Source organism: Hemiscyllium ocellatum, chromosome 6 (assembly GCF_020745735.1).
Source record: "Hemiscyllium ocellatum isolate sHemOce1 chromosome 6, sHemOce1.pat.X.cur, whole genome shotgun sequence".
Lineage (NCBI taxonomy): Eukaryota > Metazoa > Chordata > Chondrichthyes > Orectolobiformes > Hemiscylliidae > Hemiscyllium > Hemiscyllium ocellatum.
The window spans coordinates 117,295,145-117,318,461 of NC_083406.1; the positions used below are offsets into that span (position 1 = coordinate 117,295,145).

Sequence of the window (23,317 nt, forward strand, 5' to 3'; positions counted from 1 at the left end):
TCTCAGGCAGACACACACACACAAAAACCCACATGCACACATATACATACACGTTTGTGGGGTGAATTTGTACTTGCAGAGTTACATTGTACTTTGCTCAAAAACTGCATGAATCCATGTAAGACTCTGTTAACTCACTTTTTAGATTAGAATCAGCCTAAACATTATGGTACAAACAGGGAACATAGGGGGCTAAAACATATTATCTGGCTGATACCAATTGTTACATTTAACCTGAGTTAACTTTTAAAAAAAGGTTTTGTGATTTACATGTGAAAGAAATGAAACTCTCATGGTCATTCTAACAGATGAAAGACTCAACTAACAATCAAGGTATTTTTCAATGTATAAGTTCAGTTACATCACACTGTAAACTTGCTATAAATTCTGTGTCTTATCACCTGATGAAGGAGCGGCGCTCTGAAAGCTAGTGCTTCCAATTAAACCTGTTGGACTATAACCTGGTGTTGTGTGATTTTTGTACACCCCAGTTCTGCACCGGCATCTCCAAATCATGACCTAAGGGGCAACTTTTTCATGCAGAGGGTAGTGCTTGTATGGAATGAGCTGTCAGAGGGAGTGGTGGAGGCTGGTACAATTGCAATATTTAAAAGGCATCTGGATGGGTATATGAATAGGAAGGTTTACAGGGATGTGGACCAAGTGCTGGTAAATGGGACCAGATTAGGTTGGGATATCTGATTGGCATGGACTAATTGGACCGAAGGGTCTGTTTCTATGCTATACATCTCTATGACTACGACTGTGACCTGCTGAGTTTCTCTAGCATTTCTATTTTTATGCCATGTTGATTCTGTCTGATCGCAGTAAGATTTCTAAATGTCCTGCTATAACCTCGATTGACTTATTCTTAGTCTGAGAAATTGTTTGTCGAAGAAAATAAAATTTGCAAGTCCCTCATGTATATCCGTATGCTGTTTACATTTCCTTCTCCAGCAACACAGTTCTGGACAATTTTACAAAACATTACATCCTCTGGACATGGTCTCAGGATAACATCTCAGCCAAAACAAGGTAAATCTGAAAAAGAAGCAACACCTCAGCACTAAATGCAGGCTGAAAAAATATAACTGTTGGTGATTTTAAAAATAGAACTATTGGAAAATACTCTGCAAATTTACTGAAGAAAGTCACATGTTGCCAAAATTTGGCATTCTTCTTTTGTATTTGGATATGGTTGTTGCTGGCTGGACCAGCATTTATTGCCCTTGAGAAGATGGTGAAGAAATGACTTCTTGAATCATTGCTAGTCTTGAGGTGTAGACCTGATTGGCAGAGAATTTAAGGATTTTGACCCAGTGACAGTGAAGGAATAGCAATATAGGTCTACATCAGCGTGGTGTGTGATTGGTGGAGAACTCATAGGAACAGGAATTGGCCATTCAGCCCCTTGGGCCTGCTCCACCATTCAATAATGTGGAGATGCACCATGATCTTTTGCTATAAGTTCAGTGTCCTATGATCCTAATCCATGAGCTATCTGACGAAGTAGCAGCGCTCCGAAAGCTTGTACTTCCAAATAAGCCTGTTGGACTATAACCTAGAGTTATATGATTTTTAACTTTGCTGAAAATGTGTTGCTGGAAAGGCGCAGCAGGTCAGGCAGCATCCAAGGAACAGGAGAATTGATGTTTCGGGCATAAGCCTTCTTCAGGAATGAGGAAATTGTGTCCAGCAGGCTAAGATAAAAGGTAGGGAGGAGGGACTTGGGGGAGGGGCGTTGGAGATGCGATAGGTGGAAGGAGGTCAAGGAGAGGGTGATAGGCCGGAGTGGGGTGGGGGCGGAGAGGTCAGGAAGAAGATTGCAGGTTAGGAGGGCGGTGCTGAGTTCGAGGGATTTGACTGAGAAGGTGGGGGGAGGGGAAATGAGGAAACTGGAGAAATCTGAGTTCATCCCTTGTGGTTGGAGGGTTCCTAGGCAGAAGATGAGGTGCTCTTCCTCCAACCGTTGTGTTGCTATGATCTGGCGATGGAGGATTCCAAGGACCTGCATGTCGTTGGTGGAGTGGGAGGGAGAGTTGAAGTGTTGAGCCACGGGGTGGTTGAGATGGTTGGTCAGGGCGTCCCAGAGGTGTTCTCAGACGCAAGGAGGAGGCCTGTCTCCACAATATAGAGGAGGCCACATCGGGTGCAGCGGATGCAATAAATGATGTGTGTGGAGGTGCAGGTGAATTTGTGGCGGATATGGAAGGATCCCTTGGGGCCTTGGAGAGAAGTGAGGGAGGAGGTGTGGGTGCAAGTTTTGCATTTCTTGCGGTTGCAGGGGAAGGTGCCAGGAGTGGAGGTTGGGCTGGTGGGGGGTGTGGACCTGACGAGGGAGTCACAGAGAGAGTGGTCTTTTCGGAATGCTGATAGGGGAGGGGAGGGAAATATATCCCTGGTGGTGGGGTCCGTTTGGAGGTGGCGGAAATGACGATGGATGATACGCTGTGTATGGAGGTTGGTGGGGTGGTAGGTGAGGACCAGTGGGGTCCTGTCCTGGTGGCGGTTGAAGGGGTGGGGCTCAAGGGTGGAGGAGCGGGAAGTGGAGGAGATGTGGTAGAGGGCATCATCGATCACGTCTGGGGGGAAATTGCAGTCTTTGAAGAAGGAGGCCACCTGGGTTTACGGTATTGGAACTGGTCCTCCTGGGAGCAGATGCGACGGAGACGAAGGAATTGTGAATATGGGATGGCGTTTTTACAGGGGGCAGGGTGGGAAGAGGTGTAGTTAGGTAGCTGTGGGAGTCAGTCAGTTTATAGTAAATGTCCATGTTGATTCTGTCACCCGAGATAGAAATGGAAAGGTCTAGGAAGGGGAGGGAGGAGTCTGAGACGGTCCAGGTGAATTTGAGGTCGGGGTGGAAGGTGTTGGTAAAGTGGATGAACTGTTCAACCTCCTCGTGGGAGCATGAGGCATCACCCCCCACCTTTTCCTCCGCTACATCGATGTCTCACTCCGGCCTATCACCCTCACCGTAACCTCCTTCCACCTATCGCATCTCCAACGCCCCTCCCCCAAGTCCCTCCTCCCTACCTTTTATCTTAGCCTGCTGGACACACTTTCCTCAATCCTGAAGAAGGGCTTATGCCCGAAACGTCGATTCTCCTGCTCCTTGGATGCTGCCTGACCTGCTGCGCTTTTTCAGCAACACATTTTCAGCTCTGATCTCCAGCATCTGCAGTCCTCACTTTCTTCTTGATGATTTTTAACTTTGGCCATTTAGTGAGATCATGGCTCTTCTGTGATTTGGCCCATATCCCTCAGAATTCTTGCTTAATAAAAATTTGTCTATCTCAGATTTAAATCTAATAGCTGAATTAGCATCAACTGTCGCTTAAGAAAGAGAGTTCCAAACCTCTTTGCATGCAGATGTGATTTCAAACATCTCTCCTGAATGGCCAACTCTTAATTTTTAGAAGATGCCACCTGGTTCTAGAATCTTCGACTAGTAGAAATAGTTAGTCTTTATTTACCCTGTTTTTCCCTGTTAGAATCCTGAAAACTTCAATTAGATCACCCTGACCCTCTAAATTCTACAGAATATAGGCTTAATTTATCTAAACTCTCCTCATAACTTAACCCCTGAAGTACAGGTATCATCCTTGGAAACATGCGTTGACTAAGTCCAAAACATCCTTTCTCAGGTGTGGAGGCCAGATCTGCTCGCAGTAATCTAAATGGGTCTCACTAGGGTTTTATATAACTACAGCGTAACATCTGCTCCTTATACGTCAGCCTTTTCAATATGAAGGCCAACATTCCATTGGCTTTATTGACTATTTTCTGCACTTGTTCATGGCATTTTAAAAAGCTATGCACCTGAACCTCCAACTCCCATTGGATGTCCACTTTATTTAACCTTGCGCCTTAAAAAAACCTTGATCTATCCATTTTTCAGTCCAAACTGGTGGTGGTATCACATGTATCTGTTTATCCCGATGAGGGCAATTAAAAGCTTTGGTAATGTGTCTCTCTTTACAACAACCTTCAGGTTCTGAGTGAAGTTAGAAATCACACAACACCAGGTTATAATCCAACAGGTTTATTTGGAAACACTAGCTTTCGGAGCGCTGCTCTTTCATCACGTAACTGTGAAACGGGATCATAAGATCCCTGTGTTTTATGATCCTGTTCCACAGCTATCTGATGAAGGAGCAGCGCTTCAAAACCTCGTGCCTCTGTTGGAGTATAATCTGGTATTGTGTGACTTTGAACTTTGTCCACCCCAGTCCAAAACCAGCTCCTCCACATCACAAGTTCTGAGCGACTAACTGTAAAGTTAACAGAATTGACTGGCTTATACAAGAGCTCAACAGGGGGCAGTATTTGCCAAGATTAAAATGTGGGGAATTTGCAAATCCGTCTTAATGTCAGCATTGTGGGTTTCTATTGGACATTCTCCCTATGAGAAGTAATGAGAAAAACAATTTACATGAAAGTTATTTGAACGATATATATTTTTACCTTTCCATCGGAAAGTACTTGGTTTTTCTACTATGTCTTGCAGAACATCATCCCAAATTCCTTTATGACCAACAAGGTATATTTGAAGGCCTGTTTGCATCATTTGTGCTGTGGTATAAATAACTGAACTGAAACCATTATGCACAGGTAGCTCCCACAAACTGTAGTTTGTCTCAGCGAGGTTGGTTAAGTGCTGAGTCGTGAGGATGAACACATAATATACTCGTAAAATACTGAACACAAAAGACAGTAAAAGTGAGTTCTTCAATATTTTTAAGACAGAAGTAGGTATATTCTTGATAAGCAAAGGGTTGACATTTTATCCAGAGTAGGTGGAAAATGGGACAATCAGATCAGAAACAATCTTATTGAATGGCAGAACAGACTCAAGGCATGAATGGTCTACATATACAGCACATGCTAGAAGTTGAAAATGAAAACAAAATATGTTGGAAACACATCAGGCCAGGCAACATCAGTGGAACAAAACAGTTATACATCAGGTTGGTAACTACTGCTCAAAGAGATCTTCGAGGATGAACTCCCCAGTTCCTTTGCAAAATAATACTTGTATTTGTCAGGTTTACAAGAGAGCAGATAGTGCATTGATTTGATATCTCATCTGAAAGATAACACCTTCCACATTACCTGTCGGCTGAAAAGTCAGCCTAGACACTTTGGGTGTAGAAGCAAAAAGTGATCCTCATTCAAGGAAGATTTTTATCTATTATACAGTCATGGCAAGAACCTGCATCTATATATTTTTTAAAAACAAGGTGAGACTGTTGCATGACAGCTACCAGATAGTTCTGGATGACCAGGACACTGTCCTGCTTTGGCTGCCCTAGGTGCATTGGAAGGATTTGTAAATTGATACCCAAATCTACTTGGTCTGGCAGGAATATACCATCATCAGCCATCAAGACCTGGAGTATGACTTGACACTGGAGCTTCCAGCTCAGAAGCAGGGATGACCTGCTCAGAAGCAGGATGCAGTGCAGAGTGTGTTTTTTGTCTAACTGATTTCAAAGGCAGATTCAAACCAGCCAACCAACTGGCTACTGGCAAACTGACTTGGACCTACAGCATCCGACAATAGACCAGCTCTGCTAACCATTGCTCCGTCCCGCAGATGATGCAGGGTTATCGATGAAATGTCAACTCTGTTCCTTTCTCAATACATGTTGCCTGATGTAGTGATGAATTCTGTTCCAAACTGTTCTCACATCGAATTTTAATTTTTTTATTCACTTGTGTTGGTCAGCATTTATTGGCCATCCCTTGTTACCCTTCACAAGATGGCGGTGAGGTGCAAAATCATGAAGGGTATAGACAGGGTAGATAGAGATAAGTTTTTTTCCCAGGATGAAGGATTCAATGGCGAGAGGTCATACTTTCAAAGTAAGAGGTCAAAAGTTTAAGGGGGATAGATGCAGCAAGTACTTTACACAGAGGGTGGTAGATGCTGGCAACACCTTGCCAGCAGAGGTAGTAGAGGCAGGTATGGTGATCAAAGTTTGGGAGAAGATTTGTAGCTCGGGTGCTCGTTGTTGTGGTTCTATTCGCCGAGCTGGGAGTTTTTGTTGCAAACGTTTCGTCCCCTTTCTAGGTGACATCCTCAGTGCTTGGGAGCATTCTGTGAAGCGCTTCTGTGATGTTTCCTAGGACATTTATAGTGGCTTGTCTCTGCTGCTTCCGGTTGTCAGTTGCTGTCCACTGCAGTGGCCGGTATATTGAGTCCAGGGCGATGTGTTTGTTGATAGAATCAGTGGATGAGTGCCATTCATCCACTCATGGCACTCATCCACTGATTCTATCAACAAACACATCGCCCTGGACTCAATATACCGGCCACTGCAGCGGACAGCAACTGACAACCGGAAGCAGCAGAGACAAGCCACTATAAATGCCGGAGGAAACATCACAGAAGCGCTTCACAGGAGGCTCCCAAGCACTGAGGATGTCATCTAGAAAGGGGACGAAATGTTTGCAACAAAAACTCCCAGCTCGGCGAACAGAACCACAACAGCAGGCATGTTAAATTCACTTAAGGTGCATCTGGACAGATGCATGAGTAGTTGGGGAGCATGGGGATACAGATGCTTAGGAATTGGGCGACAGGTTTAGACAGTGAATTTGGGATCAGGTCAGGCTTGGAGGGCCGGAGGGCCTGTTCCTGGGCTGTAAATTTTCTTTGTTCTTTGCCTTCTTGAACCACTACAGTTCATCTTTTGTAGCATGATCCACAATGCTGTTGAGGAAAGAATCCCAGGATTTTGACCCAGCGATTTTTAAGGAACAAGAATAAATTTCTGAATCAGGATGGTGCATGGCTTAGAGGGGAACTTGCAGGTGATGGTTTTCCCATATATCTGCTGCCCTTGTCCTTCTAGCAGTCATGGGCTTTGAAGGAACAAACACAGAATGTTCTGAAGAAGGGTCACTGGACCCGAAATGTGAACAGAAATTGCTGGACAAACTCCGTAGATCAGGCTACATCTGCGTAGAGAAATCAGAGTTAATGTTTCAGGTCCAGTGAGCCTTCTTCAGAATTGAGGTGGACCCCAAACGTTAATTCTTGATTTATCTCCACAGCTGCTGCCTGACCTGCTGAGCTATGTTTTTGTTTCTGATTTTCAATGTCTGCAGTTCATTGGTATTTTTGTGGATTTTGGAGGTGCAGTTTAAGGATCTTTGGCAAATTTCTGCAGTGTTCTGGTTTTACCCTAAATCCTTTCAGAGAGGAATAGTTTCAAAACACACCCACTGCCATGGCCCTTTAAGGAATTGCAATGATGTAATGCACTGAGATCATGAAGGGAAGCCACTTCCGGTCCACACGTCAATCAAACCTGAGCGACGCGGGGGAGTGGCTGGCCTTTGATTGACGTAGGTTGCAGCCAATTGAACGCGGCGTTAGGATTGTTGTGTCCAATAGGAGGCAGGGGCACGTGGGGCGGATCTAGGCAGGTTAGGTTGAGCCGACCGGCCTGAGAACGGGAGGAACAGCGGCCAGCCAGTTGGGGAGGGAGGGCTAGAGATAGCGAGCAGGCAGCCAAGCAAGCAGCGCCACCAGGACCACAGCAACATCGTGGGAGAATACATTTGGAGGTGGACGAGCCCACTTACCCAGCTTCTCGTCAGCGGGAGGTGAGGAACGTGTTTTTTTCGCTTCCCTCCTTCACCCGAACTAATTTCGAAAGGCAGATTCGAACCGTCCACCCAAGCGACGTTGGCGAACCGGCCCCGCCTCGCGCCTGCTGGTGACCGTCTCCGGGACAACCGCGCGCTCCTTGGGAGCCGTCGCCAGGGTAACGGCGCGCTCCTGGCAACCGTCACTGGGCAACCGCGCGCGGTCACTTCCACCCCCTTTCCCCCCTCGCCCGTTCCTTGGCGACCATCACCATGGAAACGGCGCGCGGACCGCCATCGTGCGCTTCTCTGAACCATTGCTGTTCGGCCCACCCCTGCTGTACTAACCCTTTCGCTGGAGTTATCCAAATTGTCCTGGTCTCCCTGTTCTTTCCACATGACCATTTTGATTTGTGAATTTATCCCGTTTCTTTCTACTTTTACGGGAAAAATCCTTTCACCATTCTCTTTTTGTTGAATTTTTAAGTTGTCAATTGTTCAGGTGTCAAATCCGTGCCTCATGCTTAATGATCATTCTTACTCCTGGAAGCATTTTCTCCTTATTGTCTCTGTAAAAACTATTTAATAACTTTGATTTCCTCTGTTATATCTCTGCTAGCTGCATCTACTCAGGCATGCAATCATAGTTTCTCCAGTTATTCCACAGAACTAGATTCACTGATTTGGTAGCATTCTTCTACATATTCTTAACATAACCAACAAACTCAACATTCGTCTGTACCTGTGTTTTTTGTTTTTGCTGCTGTTTACCTAATATTTACCTATCTACGTTACTTAACTCTGTGATCTGCCTGTGTTGCTCACAAGCCAAAGCTTTTCACTGTACATGCGACAATAAATTCAATTCAATTCAGTTCTCCAAAGCCTTGGTGCCTTTCCTAAAGTGTGGTCCTTGGATTTGCTGGACAGAGTACCGTAGCCCAACCTAACTAGTGATTTATTACAGATTTTGTGTAATGTCTTTGATCGCATGTTTTTGTTCAAACAGCTTGGTCACTTGTCCTGAATTTCATTTGAAATGGCACTGTTTTGGTTTGTGACAAATTAGAATAGATACAGCACAGAAGTAAGCTATATAGCCTGGTATCGCTCGTCTGCCTTTTCCAAAGTAGCCCTGCAAATAGTATCCGAACAGGAACAAACCTATTCCAATATGAAATGGACAATTTGAACATGCCTCTGCCACACTCGGATGGTGACTTCTTGATCGTTTTATTTTTCTTCCAACATACATAATTGATTTGAGGTTACAGTTAGTTTCATGGTCTAATATTTTTGAGTGAATGTACATGTTCAAATATATTGCTGGCTCCCATATTAAGGTCAGTTCCAGAGTGCTGATTGTGATTTTATTGATTTGCTGAGCCCATCTTTTTGTAGTTGGAAAGTAAAACTCCTCTTGATGTGACTGTTATTAATTGATGATACAGTACTCTGGTTCCAGACACATTTCTGCACAACATGCTCTGGTACCGCATCCATTTGTGTCCCACACCCCTTGCTACATGGCTTTGAATGCCATTAGTGGAGAGCATCTTCACAGTTAAGATGTTAAGAACATTTTTCAGGGTGAAGCCTTACTTGAAATGTCTCAATGTTTGGACTGTTTGATTTTTCTTTTATTCTTTTTCCTTTTTTCTCTGATGAATGAAACTACAAAATAATATCCCTTTTGTCAATTGTTTTACACTCTTGAATTCTTTAGATGGGGTCATTGTTATGGCAAATATGCAAGTCCAGATTTTGCAGTTAGTTAATTGTCTGCCACTTTGCATTATTAATGTAGTGGGGGAGGATGGACTAGTGAATCCTTTCTATTGTGACAGATAATGGAGCTACGTCTGTAGATGCTCTCCTGCCAAATCTCATTCACTTCAATAAGATTCACTCTGTCACTTTTTTTAAATGATTTGCTGCTTTTGAATTGAATTTGTATCTGTTATCATATGGCGCAGAAGGAAGCTATTCACTCTTTAAAAGGCTATCTAACTAGTCTCACTTCCCTGCTCTATTCCTGAAGCCTTACATTTTTTTATTTTTGAAGTATTTATCCAATTCAAAGTTGAAAATTGCCATTTAGTCTGCTTCCAGTCTACTGTCATTGCTTGGATCACTGTTTTCCACCATTGTGATATTGCTCATTGTGATCTCTGTCTCAACCTTTATGTAAACGTATGTTTAGGAGCAAGAGTACATCCCTCAGCAGGTCATGTCTGCTCTGCCAGTTAATAGTTCTGATTTGCTCCACCTACCCTGAATAATGTCTCTTTTCACCTACCCTGCTACCCACTACCCTGAATAACCTATCCACCTCTGTCCTAAAAAGTTTCAGAAACTCTCTTCCTTCAAAAACTATGGAAGGACACTTCCAAAAACCCATGAGTGAAAGAGAAAATATTTCTCCTCGTCTCTATCTTAAAGGGGTGGCGTGGTGGCTCAGCAGCTAGCACCACCGCCTCACAGTGCCAGGAACCTGTGTTTGATTCTAGCTTCAGGGGACTCTGCAAACTCAACACAGACATTCTCATTTGACAATTGGATTTCCTCCGGGTGCTCCAGTTTCCCCCCTCAGTCCAAAGATGTGCAGGTTAGGTGGGATAGCCATGCTAAATTGCTCCATAGTGTCCAGAGAAGTGCAGGCTAGGTGGATTAGTCATGGGAAGTGTGGAGTTACAGGGATAGTATAGGCAGCTGAGTCTAGGTGGGATGCTCTTCAGAGAGTCAGCGTGGACTTGATGGGCTGAATGGCCTGCTTTCCAGACTGTAAGAAAACTATGATCCTCTATGAAGGAGTGACCTTGAATCTTTAAACAGGCGGCCCCTTACTTTTAAATTCTCCCATGAGGAAATGTTCTTTCCACATCACCCTGTAAAAATCTTTCTTTGTTATTTCTAGACATTTTGATTCCAATGTAGGCTGGTCTCATGCTATTTTTTAATCAATCTTTTAGCATACTTCTCGAGCAGATGTGACTTGAACCTGGACCTTCTTGTCTAGAGGTATGAAAACTACCACAAAGCCATGTCTCCCAGATTCTGTGCCCTGAAAAACCTGCTTCATCTGTTAACTTACAGAACGTCACATTCCCCTTTCAATTTCATGCTTGCTGAAATAAAAGCAAAATATATGGATACTGGAAATCTGAAATAAATGCAAATATCACCTCAGCCAGTCTGGCAGTATCTATGGAGAGAGAAACAATAAACGTTTTAGAGACAATATGAGCCCCCTATGAGCGGCATGGTGGCTCAGTGGTTAGCACTGATGTCTCACAACACCAGGTTCAATTCCAGCCTCTGGCTACTGTCTGTGTGGAATTTGCACATTCTCCCCGTGTCTGGGTGCTGTAGTTTCCTCCCACAGTGCAAAGATGTGCAGGTCAGGTGAATTGGCCACGCTAAATTGCCCATAGTGTGAGGTGCATTAGTCAGAGGGGAATGGGTCTGAGTGGGCCGGTGTGGACTGGTTGGGCCAAAGGGCCTGTTTCCACACGGTAGGTCATCTAAACTAATTCTTTCTTAATTCTGTTGTATTCTCTCTCTGTCTCTCTAACATCCATCCAGAGATGCTGCCCGACCTGTCTACGTGCTCCAGCGTTTTTGTTTTTATTTATACTTACTGACCTAAATTGACTGATGGAGAGAAAGTCAAACTACATTCTATTTTTAACATTTCATCCTTGTTTTCAAATCCCTCCAGGGACGACTCATGTATTCCTACCTCTGCAATCACCTCCCAGTCCACGAATACTCAAGATTTCTGCACCTTTCCAATTCTGACATCTTGATGATCACTGTTTTTAATCTGTTTAAATAGGTGATCTCTGGGGCTCCCCAAACCTCTCCCCACCTCCCTTCCATTCTTCACACAATGCCAAAAGCAAACTTCTTTGACCATGCTTTTAGGAGAATTTATACTCTCAGCAAACAGTATGTCAATTCCATCCCAAACATCAAAAACTGTAAGTACAACAAACTTTTATCTACCCACCTCCATAACGAGCGCTCCTCAAACATTCCAGAAGATTTCCCTGGCCTCGGAAATTACTCAGACGCCATTAGTCATGCGCCTGATGCAGCTGCCACCCCCACGCTGATTGATGATGTCACTTCCGCCCCATCATGGCCACCCCCACAACCACATCCACCCCTCACAATTCCTCATGCATCACATGTGTCATCACTTCCGCCCCTCACGTCATCGCTGATGCCCTACGCTCAGTGACTTCCGCCACCCCTACTGCCGTGGTCACCACCACTTCCGCCTCTACCACCGCCACTCATCTGCATTCTGCTGACACGCCCCCACAGATTCCACTGTCACTATCCCCACCTCCCAGAACCCCGAGGGGAACACGACCCCTGCTCATGACTCCACCCCCATTCCCCCCACCATCACATTCACTTCAGTTACAGGCTCCGCCCCCACTCCCAGCTCCACAACCACACCGGGTCCCAGCTCCCAGCCCTGCCAAGTTTTCACCATCCCTCCAGACCTCCCCCTCACTGAGGACAAACGATCAGTCCTCAGCAAAGGACTCACCTTTATCTCCCTCCGCCCACGCATCAATTAATTTAATACACGCCGGGACGTCGAACAATTCTTCCGTTGCCTCCGCCTCCGAGCTTACTTTCACAATCAGGATTCCCGCCCACCTTCCGAGGAACCCTTCGCCCACCTCCAACACACTGCGTCCACCTGGACACCCCGCGCTGGCCTATTACCCGCCCTCGACCTCTTCATTTCCAACTGCCGCTGGGACATTAACAGCCTCCACCTGTCTACCCCCCTCCCCCACTCCAACCTCTCACCCTCACAATGCGCAGCCCTCCAATCCCTCTGCTCCAATCCCAACCTCACCATCAAGCCAGCAGATAAAGGGGGTGCAGTGGTAGTCTGGCGCACTGACCTCTACACCGCTGAAGCCAAACGCCAACTCGAGGACACCTCTTCCTACTGCCCCCTCGACCATGACCCCACCCCCCCATCACCAAACCATCATCTCCCAGACCATACAGAACCTCATCACCTCAGGAGATCTCCCACCCACAGCTTCCAACCTCATAGTCCGGGAATCCCGCACTGCCTGGTTCTACCTCCTTCCCAAGATCCACAAGCGTGACCACCCTGGCCGACCCATTGTCTCAGCATGCTCCTGTCCCACTGAACTCATCTCTACCTACCTCGACACTGTCCTATCCCCCCTAGTCCAGGAACTCCCCACATACATTCGAGACACTACCCACGCCCTCCACCTCCTCCAAGACTTCCGTTTCCTCGGCCCCCAACACCTCATCTTCACCATGGATATCCAATCCCTCTACACCTCCATCCGCCAGGACCAGGGCCTCCAAGCCCTCCGTTTTTTTCTTCTCCAGACGTCCCCAACAGTACCCTTCCACCGACACTCTCATTTGTTTAGCCGAACTGGTCCTCACCCTTAACAATTTCTCCTTCAAGTCCTCCCACTTCCTCCAGACCAAAGGGGTAGCCATGAGCACATGTATGGGCCCCAGCTATGCATGTCTCTTTGTTGGCTACGTAGAACAGTTGATCTTCCGTAATTACACCAGCACCACTCTCCACCTCTTCCTCTGCTACATTGATGACTGCATTGGCGCCACCTCGTGCTCCCGCAAGGAAGTTGAGCAATTCATCAACTTCACCAACACATTCCATCCTGACCTTAAATTTACCTGGACCATCTCTGACACATCCCTCCCTTTCCTGGACCTCTCCACCTCCATTAATGACGACCGACTTGACACTGACATTTTTACAAACCCAGCGACTCCCACAGCTACCTGGATTACACCTCTTCCCACCCTACCTCTTGCAAAAATGCCATCCTGTATTCCCAATTCCTTCACCTCTGCCTTATCTGCTCCCAGGAGGACCAGTTCCACCACAGAACACACCAGATGGCCTCCTTCTTTAGAGACCGCAATTTCCCTTCTCACGTGGTTAAAGATACCCTCCAACACATTCGTTCACATCCAGCTCCTCTGCCCTCAGACCCCATCCCTCCAATCGTAACAAGGACAGAACGCCCCTGGTGCTCACCTTCCATCCTACCAACCTTTTCATAAACCTAATCATCCGCCGACATTTCCGCCATCTCCAAAAAGACCCCACCACCAGGGTTATATTTCCCTCCCCACCCCTTTCCACCTTCCGCAAAGACCGTTCCCTCCGTGACTACCTTGTCAGGTCCACGCCCCCCTACAACCCACCCTCCCATCCTGGCACCTTCCCCTGCCACTGCAGGAACTGTAAAACCTGCACCCACATGTCCTCCCTCATCTCTATCCAAGGCCCTAAAGGAGCCTTCCACATCCATCAAAGTTTTACCTGCACATCCACTATCATTTATTGTATCCGTTGCTCCCGATGCGGTCTCCTCTACATTGGGGAGACTGGGCGCCTCCTAGCAGAGCGCTTTAGGGAACATCTCCGGGACACCTGCACCAATCAACCACACTGCCCGTGGCCCAACATTTCAATTCTCCCTCCTACTCTGCCGAGGACATGGAGGTCCTGGGCCTCCTTCACCACCGCTCCCTCACCACCAGGCGCCTGGAGGAAGAATGCCTCATCTTCCGCCTCGGAACACTTCATCCCCAGGCCATCAGTGTGGACTTCAACAGTTTCCTCATTTCCCCTTCCCCCACCTCCCCCTAGTTCCAAACTTCCAGCTCAGCACTGTCCCCATGACTTGTCCGGACTTGTCCTACCTGCCTATCTCCTTTTCCACCTATCCACTCCACCCTCTCCTCCCTGACCTATCACCTTCATCTCCTCCCCCACTCACCCATTGTACTCTATGCTACTCTCTCCCCACCCCCACCCTCCTCTAGCTTATCCCTCCACGCTTCAGTCTCTCTGCCTTTATTCCTGATGAAGGGCTTTTGCCCGAAACGGCGATTTTGCTGCTCCATGGATGCTACCTGAACTGCTGTGCTCTTCCAGCACCACTGATCCAGAATCTGGTTTCCAGCATCTGCAGTCATTGTTTTTACCTCATGCTTTTAGTCATCAAACCTATTTCCTTAAGTGCCGTAACATCATAGTAAGCCATTTTGGCATATTTTATCATGTTAAAAGTGAATTTTTTAAAAGTATAAATAAAAGTTGATATTGTTAGGAAGTGAATTCTAAGAATTGGTGGCAGGATGAACAGCTTTAGTCATGTGGGAGCAGAGAAGGTTAAGAGAAATTTTAAAAGATGACCATCGTCATGAAAGGTTTTTTTTTATTATAGAGTCATAGAGATATACAGCATGGAAACAGAGACCCTTCGGTCCAACCTGTCCATGTCGACCAGTTATTCCAACCCAATCGAGTCCCACCTGCCAGCATCTGGCCCATATCCCTCCAAACCCTTCCTATTCATGTACCCATCCAAATGCCTCTTAAATGTTGCAATTGTATCAGCCTCCACCACTTCCTCTGGCACCACTTCCATACATGTACCACCCTCTGAGTGAAAAGTTGCCCCATAGGTCTCTTTTATATCTTGATTCGTTCATAGCGAAGAAGATAATCTACTGCGTAAGTAACAGGGGAAGAATTCTCTGTCTTACCTCAATAAAATTTCTCCCCCTTACCCAATGGAAGCATTTTCATCTTTTTTAAGTTTTACATTTCTCTCAACCGTCTCTGTTCCCAAATGAGGGAAGCTGATCATCCCTGAAACCAAAGGAGGACAGTTGAAGAACAATGGCAGATGTTTAAGAAAATCTTTCATGGCTCTCAGCAGGAATGTAGATTAGACAAAAACACAGATCAAGATGGTATGCATTTTAAGATATTAAAGGACGTAGCTGCAGAGACAACGAATTTCCTTAGATTCTGGAAAAAATCCCAAAAAATTGTACAACTGCTAATATAACACATTCTTTCAAAAGGGGAAGAAGATAAAAACAAGTCAATGTAGACCAATTAGCCCAACATCTGTTCTTGGGGAAAATGTTAGTCTATTGTAAAAAGAGCATTCAGGAGTACATATGATTAAGAAGAATCAGCCTGGCTTCATGAAGGGTGAATCATGCCTGATAAATTTACCAGAATTTGTTCGAGGAGGCAAGCAAAATAGATAAAGTGGAAGCAGTGAATGTAATATATTTGGGTTTTCAGAAGGCATTTTATAAACTACCACACATTAACTGACTTAAGACAGCATGATGTTTGGGAGGAGCATATTTGCATGGAGAGAGAATTGGCTAATTAACAATAGAGTTCAGATATGGGGAGCATTTTCAGGATGGCATTAAGCAACATGTGGTGTGCCAGGGATTAGTGGGTCCACAATATCTATTCAAGACTTGGCTGAGGAAAGTGAATGTAGTATAGCTAAGTTTGCAGATGACACAAAAATATGTGGGAGGGCAAGTGGTGATGATGACGCACAGATTCTGCAGAAAGATATGACCAAGATTAAGGGAGTAGGCAAAAACTTAGCAGATGGAATATAATGTGGGCAGTGAGGCTCTGAGCTTTTGGCAGGAAGCGTAGAGGAGCTGAATGTTATTTAAATAGGGAAGGCTGCAGAAAGCCACTGACCAGAGAGGTTTGGGAGTCATCGTCCATGAATCACAGAAAACTGCCAATGGAGCTCAGCAAGTAATAGCGACAGCAAATGGAACATTTGGCCTTTATTTCAATGGGAATGGAGAGTAAAAATAGGGTGGTTTGCTAAAACTGTACAAGGTATTGGTTAGACCACATTTAGAATATTGGGCACAATTTTGGCCTGGTTTTGGAGACAGTGCAGAGTAGGTTCACCAGGTTGATCCCAGGTATGGAGGGAGATGTTTAGTAGATTGGGCTGACACTAATTGCAGTTTAGAAGAATGATAGGAAACCTCATTAAGACAAACAGGGTTCTGAGGGGATCTTTACAGGATAGATGCAGAGAGATTGCTTCTCCTTGGTGGACAGTCTAGGACCAGAAGGCATCATCTTGGAATAATAGGTTGCCCATTTAAAACTCAAACAAGGAGGAATTTATTCTGAGGATAGAGAATCTACCACAAGACCTGTTAAGACTGTCTCGAAGTACGTTTAGTACTGAGATAGATATTTTTAATCAGTAAGGGAATGAGGGATATGGGAGGAACATGAAGTTGAGGGCTATCCGATCAGCCATGATCTCACTGAATGCAGGAGCACGGGCAAAGAGCTGGATGTCCTATTTTTGCTCTTATATTTTGGATAAATCGCTACAATGCCTTGATCTACATGTGCAAATCTGCATTTGAAAAAAAACTTGTTAAAAAGAAATCATAAACCTTCTGTTTCACTGTTATTTGTGTTGTTATCTGCATTGATATTTTAGGCACTTCGAGTGTCTGCAAATGTGAAATTGATTTGTACCACCTGAATTTTGATTTATGTTCTTACGTAGTGCAAGAGATACCCAGGGAGCCTAACTAACCACTCCTGTATGTCTGATGTTATTGTTTTTTTTAAGTATTTGTTTTGGATGTAATTCAGTTTGAGTTTGATTTATTGTTGTCACGTGTACAGAGATACAGTAAAAAGAGTTGTTTTGCTACATGGGCAGACTGTACCATATAATGTGCATCAGGATAGCAGAACCAAATGCAGAATACAGTGTTACTGCAGCAGAGAAGGTAGAGAGAGAGAGCGAGCGAGAGAGATTCATATTTTGAAAGGTTCATTCATAAGTCTGATAAGAGTGGGGAAAAAGCTGTTCTTGAACCTGTTTGTATGTCCAATCAACCTCTTATCTTCTGCCCAAAGGAGGAGGATGGAAGAGAGTATAACAGGGGCGGGAGGGGTCTTTCATTATGTTGGTTGCTTTTCTCGAGGCAACAGAAAGTATAGATGGAGTCAGTGGATAGGAGGCTGGTTTGCAATTTGCAATCCACTATATCAATGTTGGAATGAATGGGGCAAAAATGCATTGACACTGAATGCTGTGTGTAAACAGTGAGGACTGCAGATGCTGGAGATCAGAGCTGAAAATGTGTTGCTGGTTAAAGCACAGCAGGTCAGGCAGCATCCAAGGAACAGGAAATTCGACGTTTCGGGCCAGAGCCCTTCATCAGGAATGAGGAGAGTGTGCCAGGCAGGCTAAGATAAAAGGTGGGGAGGGGCGATGGAGATGTGATAGGTGGAAGGAGGTCAAGGTGAGGGTGATAGGCCGGAGTGGGGTGGGGGCGGAGAGGTCAGGAAGAAGATTGCAGGTTAGGAGGGCGGTGCTGAGTTCGAGGGAATCAACTGAGACAAGGTGGGGGGAGGGGAAATGAGGAAACTGGAGAAATCTGAGTTCATTCCTTGTGGTTGGAGGGTTCCCAGGCGGAAGATGAGGCGCTGTTCCTCCAACCGTCATGTTGTTATGTTCTGGCGATGGAGGAGTCCAAGGACCTGCATGTCCTCGGTGGAGTGGGAGGAAGAGTTGAAGTGTTGAGCCACGGGGTAGTTGGGTTGGTTGGTCCGGGCGTCCCAGAGGTGTCCCTGAAGCGTTCCGCAAGTAGGCGGCCCGTCTCCCTGTCTCCCCAATATAGAGGAGGCCACATCGGGTGCAGCGGATGCAATAGATGATGTGTGTGGAGGTGCAGGTGAATTTGTGGCGGATATGGAAGGATCCCTTGGGGCCTTGGAGAGAAGTAAGGGAGGACGTGTGGGCGCAAGTTTTACATTTCCTGCGGTTGCAGGGGAAGGTGCCGGGAGTGGAGGTTGGGTTGGTGGGGGGTGTGGACCTGACGAGGGAGTCGCGAAGGGAGTGGTCTTTGCGGAACTCTGATAGGGGAGGGGAGGGAAATATATCCCTGGTGGTGGGGTCCGTTTGGAGGTCGCGGAAATGACGGCGGATGATACGCTGTATATGGAGGTTGGTGGGGTGGTAGGTGAGAACCAGTGGGGTTCTGTCTTGGTGGCGGTGGGAGGGGCGGGGCTCAAGGGCAGAGGAGCGAGAAGTGGAGGAGATGCGGTGGAGGGCATCGTCGATCACGTCTGGGGGGAATCTGCGGTCCTTGAAGAAGGAGAATGCTGTGTCTCAGCCATGCTGCTGAATGGTTTCCCTGTCTTGGCACTTTTACTGACAAGAGTTTGTATTTGAGTCTCTTTCAGCAGTCTTATCTGAAGCTTCATTCTTTTGTCAAGTTCAGCAATATGCTTTAAACTAATAATTATAGATTTATTGTATCCACTTGATAAAGTGATTTGTCAACTAGTCAGTGTTGCCACTTATCCTCATTTTCTTTTAGCCACAAAGGTCAGGAGTTGAGACCCAAATCTTGTCTGTTTTTAGAATTGCCAAGTCGTTATTTAGCACCCAGGACTAACTCAATTTATTTTTGTTAACGGTGGAGTATGAGAATGATGGGGAGACAATGGCTTGATCGTATTATCGCTAGACTGTTAATCCAGAGACCCATGTAATGTTGTAGGGGCCTGCATTCAAATTCTGCCATGGTACGTGGTGAAATTTGAATCCAATAAATATTGAAAATTAAGAAGCTATTTGTTGTGAATAATTTCTGGTGGTCAGAAAACCCATTTGATACACTGTTCTTTTAGGGAAGGAAACTGCCATCCGTACCTGGTCTGGCCTATGAGTGACTCCAGACCCACAGCAACATGGCTGGACATTTGGGATGGACAACAAATACTGATCTAGCCAGCGGCACCCACATCCTATGAATGACTAAAAGAAAAATAAAACATCAGGGATTCTTCAGTGGCACTTTTAATTCATTTCCAATTCCTTCATTGTGAAATTTTTGATAAGAGATAGCATTTCCGCCATATTGAGGGAGGATATTCCCGGAAATACATCCAGGGAAGTTATTTTGAGTTGAACTGAGAAATAAGAAAGGGGTGATCACCTTTTTTGGGATTGTATTATAGACCCCCTAATAGTTGGAGGGAAATTGAGAAACAAACTTGTAAGGAGATCTCAGTTATCTATAAGAATAATAGGGTGCTTATGATATGGGATTTTAACTTTCCAAACATAGACTGGGACTGCCATTGCATTAAAGGTTTAGATGGAGAGGAATTTGTTAAGTGTGTACAGGAAATTGTTCTGAATCAGTATGTGGATGTACCTACATAGAAGATCAAGTTTTGCACCTAGTCTTGGGAAATAAAGCAGGGCAGGTGACTGAGGTATCAGTAGGGGAGCACTTTGGGGCCAGCGATCGCAATTCTATTAGCTTCCAAATAGTGATGGAAAGGACAGACCAGATCTAAAAGTTGAAGTTCTAAATTGGAGAAAGGCCAATTTTGACGGTATTAGGCAAGAACTTTCAAAAGCTGATTGGGGCCAGATGTTCACCGGTAAAGGGTCAGCTGGAAAATGGGAAGCCTTCAGAACTGAGATAATGAGAGTCCAGAGACAGTTATGTTCCTATTCGGTTGAAAGGAAAGGCTGGTAGATGTAGGGATTGTTAGATGACTGAACAAACTGAGGGTTTGGTTAAGAAAAAGAAGGAAGCATATGTCAGGTATTGACCAGATAGATCAAATGAATCCTCAGAAGAGTAAAAAGGCAGTAGGAGTATACTTGAGAGATTAACCAGGAGGGCAAAAAGGGGACATGAGATAGCTTTGGCAAATAGTAATGGAGAATTCATAGGGTTTTTACAAATGCATTAAGGACAAAAGGGTAACGAGGGAAAGAATAGGGCATGTCGAAGATCAGCAAGGCAGCCTTTGTGTGGAGTCGCAGGAGATGTGGCAGATGCTAAATGAGTATTTTGCATCAGTGTTTATTGTGGAAAAGTACATGGAAGATATAGAATGTAGGGAAATATTTGGTGACATCTTGAAAAATGTCCATATTACAGAGGAGAAAGTGCTGGATGTCTTGAAACACAGAAAAGTGGATAAATCCTCAGGACCTGGTCAGGTGTACCCGAGAACTCTATAGGAAGGTAGGGGAGTGATTGTTGGGCCCCTTGCTGAGATATTTGTATCATTGATAATCACAGGTGAGGTGCTGGAAGACTGGAGGTTGGCAAATGTGTTGCCACTGTTTGAGAAGGGTGGTAAGGACAAGCCAGGGAACTATAGACTGGTGAGCCTGACGTTGGTGGTGGGCATGTTGTTGGAGGGAATCCTGAGGGCTAGGATGTACATGTATTTGGAAAGGCAGGGACTGATTAAGGATAGTCAACATGGCTTTGTGCATGGGAAATCATGTCTCACAAACTTGATTGAGTTTTTTGAAGAAGTAACAAAGAGGATTGATGAGGGCAGAGCAGTGGGCATGATTGATATGGACTTCAGTATAGCGCTCCACAAGGTCCCCCATTGGAGACTGGGTAGCAAGGTTAGATCTCATAGAATACAGGGAGAACTAGCCTTTTGAACACAGAACTGGCTCAAAGGTAGAAGACAGAGGGTGGGGTGGAGGGTTGTTTTTCAGACTGGAGGCCTATGACCAGTGGAGTGCAACAAGGATCGGTGCTGGGTCCACTACTTTTCATCATTTTATATAAATGATTTGGATGTGAGCATAAGAGGTATAGTAAGTAAGTTTGCAGATGACACCAAAATTGGAGGTGTGGTGGACAGCAAAGAAAGTTACCTCAGATTATGGCATCTTGATCAGGTGGACCAATGGACTGAGGAGTGGCAGATGGAGTTTAATTCAGATAAATAGGAGGTGCTGCATTTTGGAAAAGCAAATATTAGCAGGACGTGTACACTTTAATGATAAGGTCCTAGGGAGTGTTGCTGAACAAAGAGACCTTGGAGTGCAGGTTCATAGCTCCTTGAAAGTGGAGTTGCACGTAGATAGGATAGTGAAGAAGGTACTGGGTATGCTTTCCTTTATTGGTCAGAGTATTGAGTACAGGAGTTGGGATGTCATGTTGCGGCTGTACAGGACATTGGTTCGGCCACTGTTGGAATACTGTGTGCAATTCTGGCCTCCTTCCTATCAAAAGGATGTTCTGAAGCTTGAGAGAGTTCAGAAAAGATTTACAAGGATGTTTGCAGGGTTGGAGGATTTGAATGAGAGGGAGAGGTTGAGTAGGCTGGGACTGTTTTTCCTGGAGAGTCTGAGGCCGAGTGGTTACCTTTAGAGGTTTATAATATCATGAGAGGCATGGATGGGATAAATAGACAAAGTCACTTTCCTGGGGTGGGGGAGTCTAGAAGGAGAGGGCATAGGTTTAGGGTGAGAGGGGAAAGATATAAAAGAGACCTAAGGGGCAATGTTTTTACGCAGAGGGTGGTTCGTGTATGGAATGAGGTGCCAGAGGATGTGGTGGAGGCTGGTACAATTGCAACATTTAAAAGGCATTTGGATGGGTAAATGAGTAGGAAGGGTTTGGAGGGATATGGGCCAGGTGCTGGCAGTTGGGACTATATTGGGTTGGGATATCTGGTTGGCAGGGTCTGTTTCTGTGCTATACATCTCTATGACTCTAAATTAGTACACTGCTTTTGCAAAATGAAAACCATTAGCTCTTCTACCAGGCTGGCTACATAGCTCAAAACACTTGCTCTGTGCTAAGTCATAGAAACTTGCAGCACAGATGAGGGCCTTTTTGTCCGTCATGTGCATGCCAATCTCCTGTTGGAACAAAGACTTGGCCCATTCTTTATTGCCATATCCACTGCTCTATTTCAATGATTGATCAAAATTTCCCTTTCAAGCTACAGTGGTCTGTGCTTTCCCTACTGTGGCTAGGCATTCCTTACTGCAACATCCCTCTGCGTCAAAAATATTGCCTAATATATCTCCTTACTATAACCATTTTTAGTTGTTCATTCCTCACCCATGACAATTTCTTTCTTTGTGTGCTATTGGGCTTTTTATAATTTTAAAGAAACTTCTGTTCTGTAAGTAGTCTCTCAGTGTAGTCTCTCTTGGAAAATTAGTGTCTGTACTCGGGCTGCTTGGAATTTCCTACATTTTGGTGAATGAGAATAAAAACAAAAGGTCTGCACTTGAGAGATCTTAATAATGAAAGAAGTGTGTGTATTCATTCCTCCTGGAGGAATACGTTCAGCTTTGATGGTCAGGAACTATCTGGCTTGGGCTGTTTACAGTTTGCTTGGGATGGTACTTCTTTCACTTCCAAGGTTGTTGTTTGTTGATTTGAGGATCAAGCAACATAATTTAGTTTAATATCACGTGAACTTGAAAATTAGGACCAGGTTTAGGTCATTTGAGCCTGCTCTGCCATTCAATAAGATCATGGCTGATCTGTTTACAACTTTGAACCTGCATTGCCACCAACTCCTCAACTTTTCATCCCTTGCTTAATAAGAATCTACCTGCCTCTGTCATAAAAACATTTCAAGGGTTGTGCTTTCTTTTTGAAGAAGTGAGTACCAAAGACCCATGATCCTCTGACAGAATTTTGCTTTGGCCCATTTCTGTTTTTAAATGGGTGAACCCTTATTTCTCATGACCTCGCTAGTTCCAGATCCTCCCATAAGAGGAAACCTCCCACCCTTGCAAGATCCCTCAGGAATACGTGTTTCAATCAAATCCTCTCCATTGTCTTCTAAACTTCAGCGAATATAAACCTTGACTGTCCAACCTTTCCTCAAAGGACAGCAACCCTTTTTTTCAAATATTAGTTTAATATACCTTTGAATTTCCTCCCATGCATTTTAATCCTTCTTTAAATGAGCCACCGGGGATGAGGGCATCACTACTCAGGCCAGTGTTTATTAAATTTGCCTAAAAGTCAACCACATTACTGG

At 45.1% G+C, this 23,317-nt stretch overlaps 1 protein-coding gene across 1 annotated transcript in view; it reads left to right on the plus strand.

The window, feature by feature from the left end:
• Positions 1 to 7,461: 7,461 nt before the first annotated feature.
• Positions 7,462 to 23,317, plus strand: part of pak1 (p21 protein (Cdc42/Rac)-activated kinase 1) — a 228,122-nt gene continuing 212,266 nt past the window's right edge. Inside the window, exon 1 of the mRNA XM_060826298.1 lies at positions 7,462 to 7,617. The gene's annotated coding sequence lies outside the window, so the exon portion shown is untranslated. The remainder of the gene's footprint in view (positions 7,618 to 23,317) is intronic.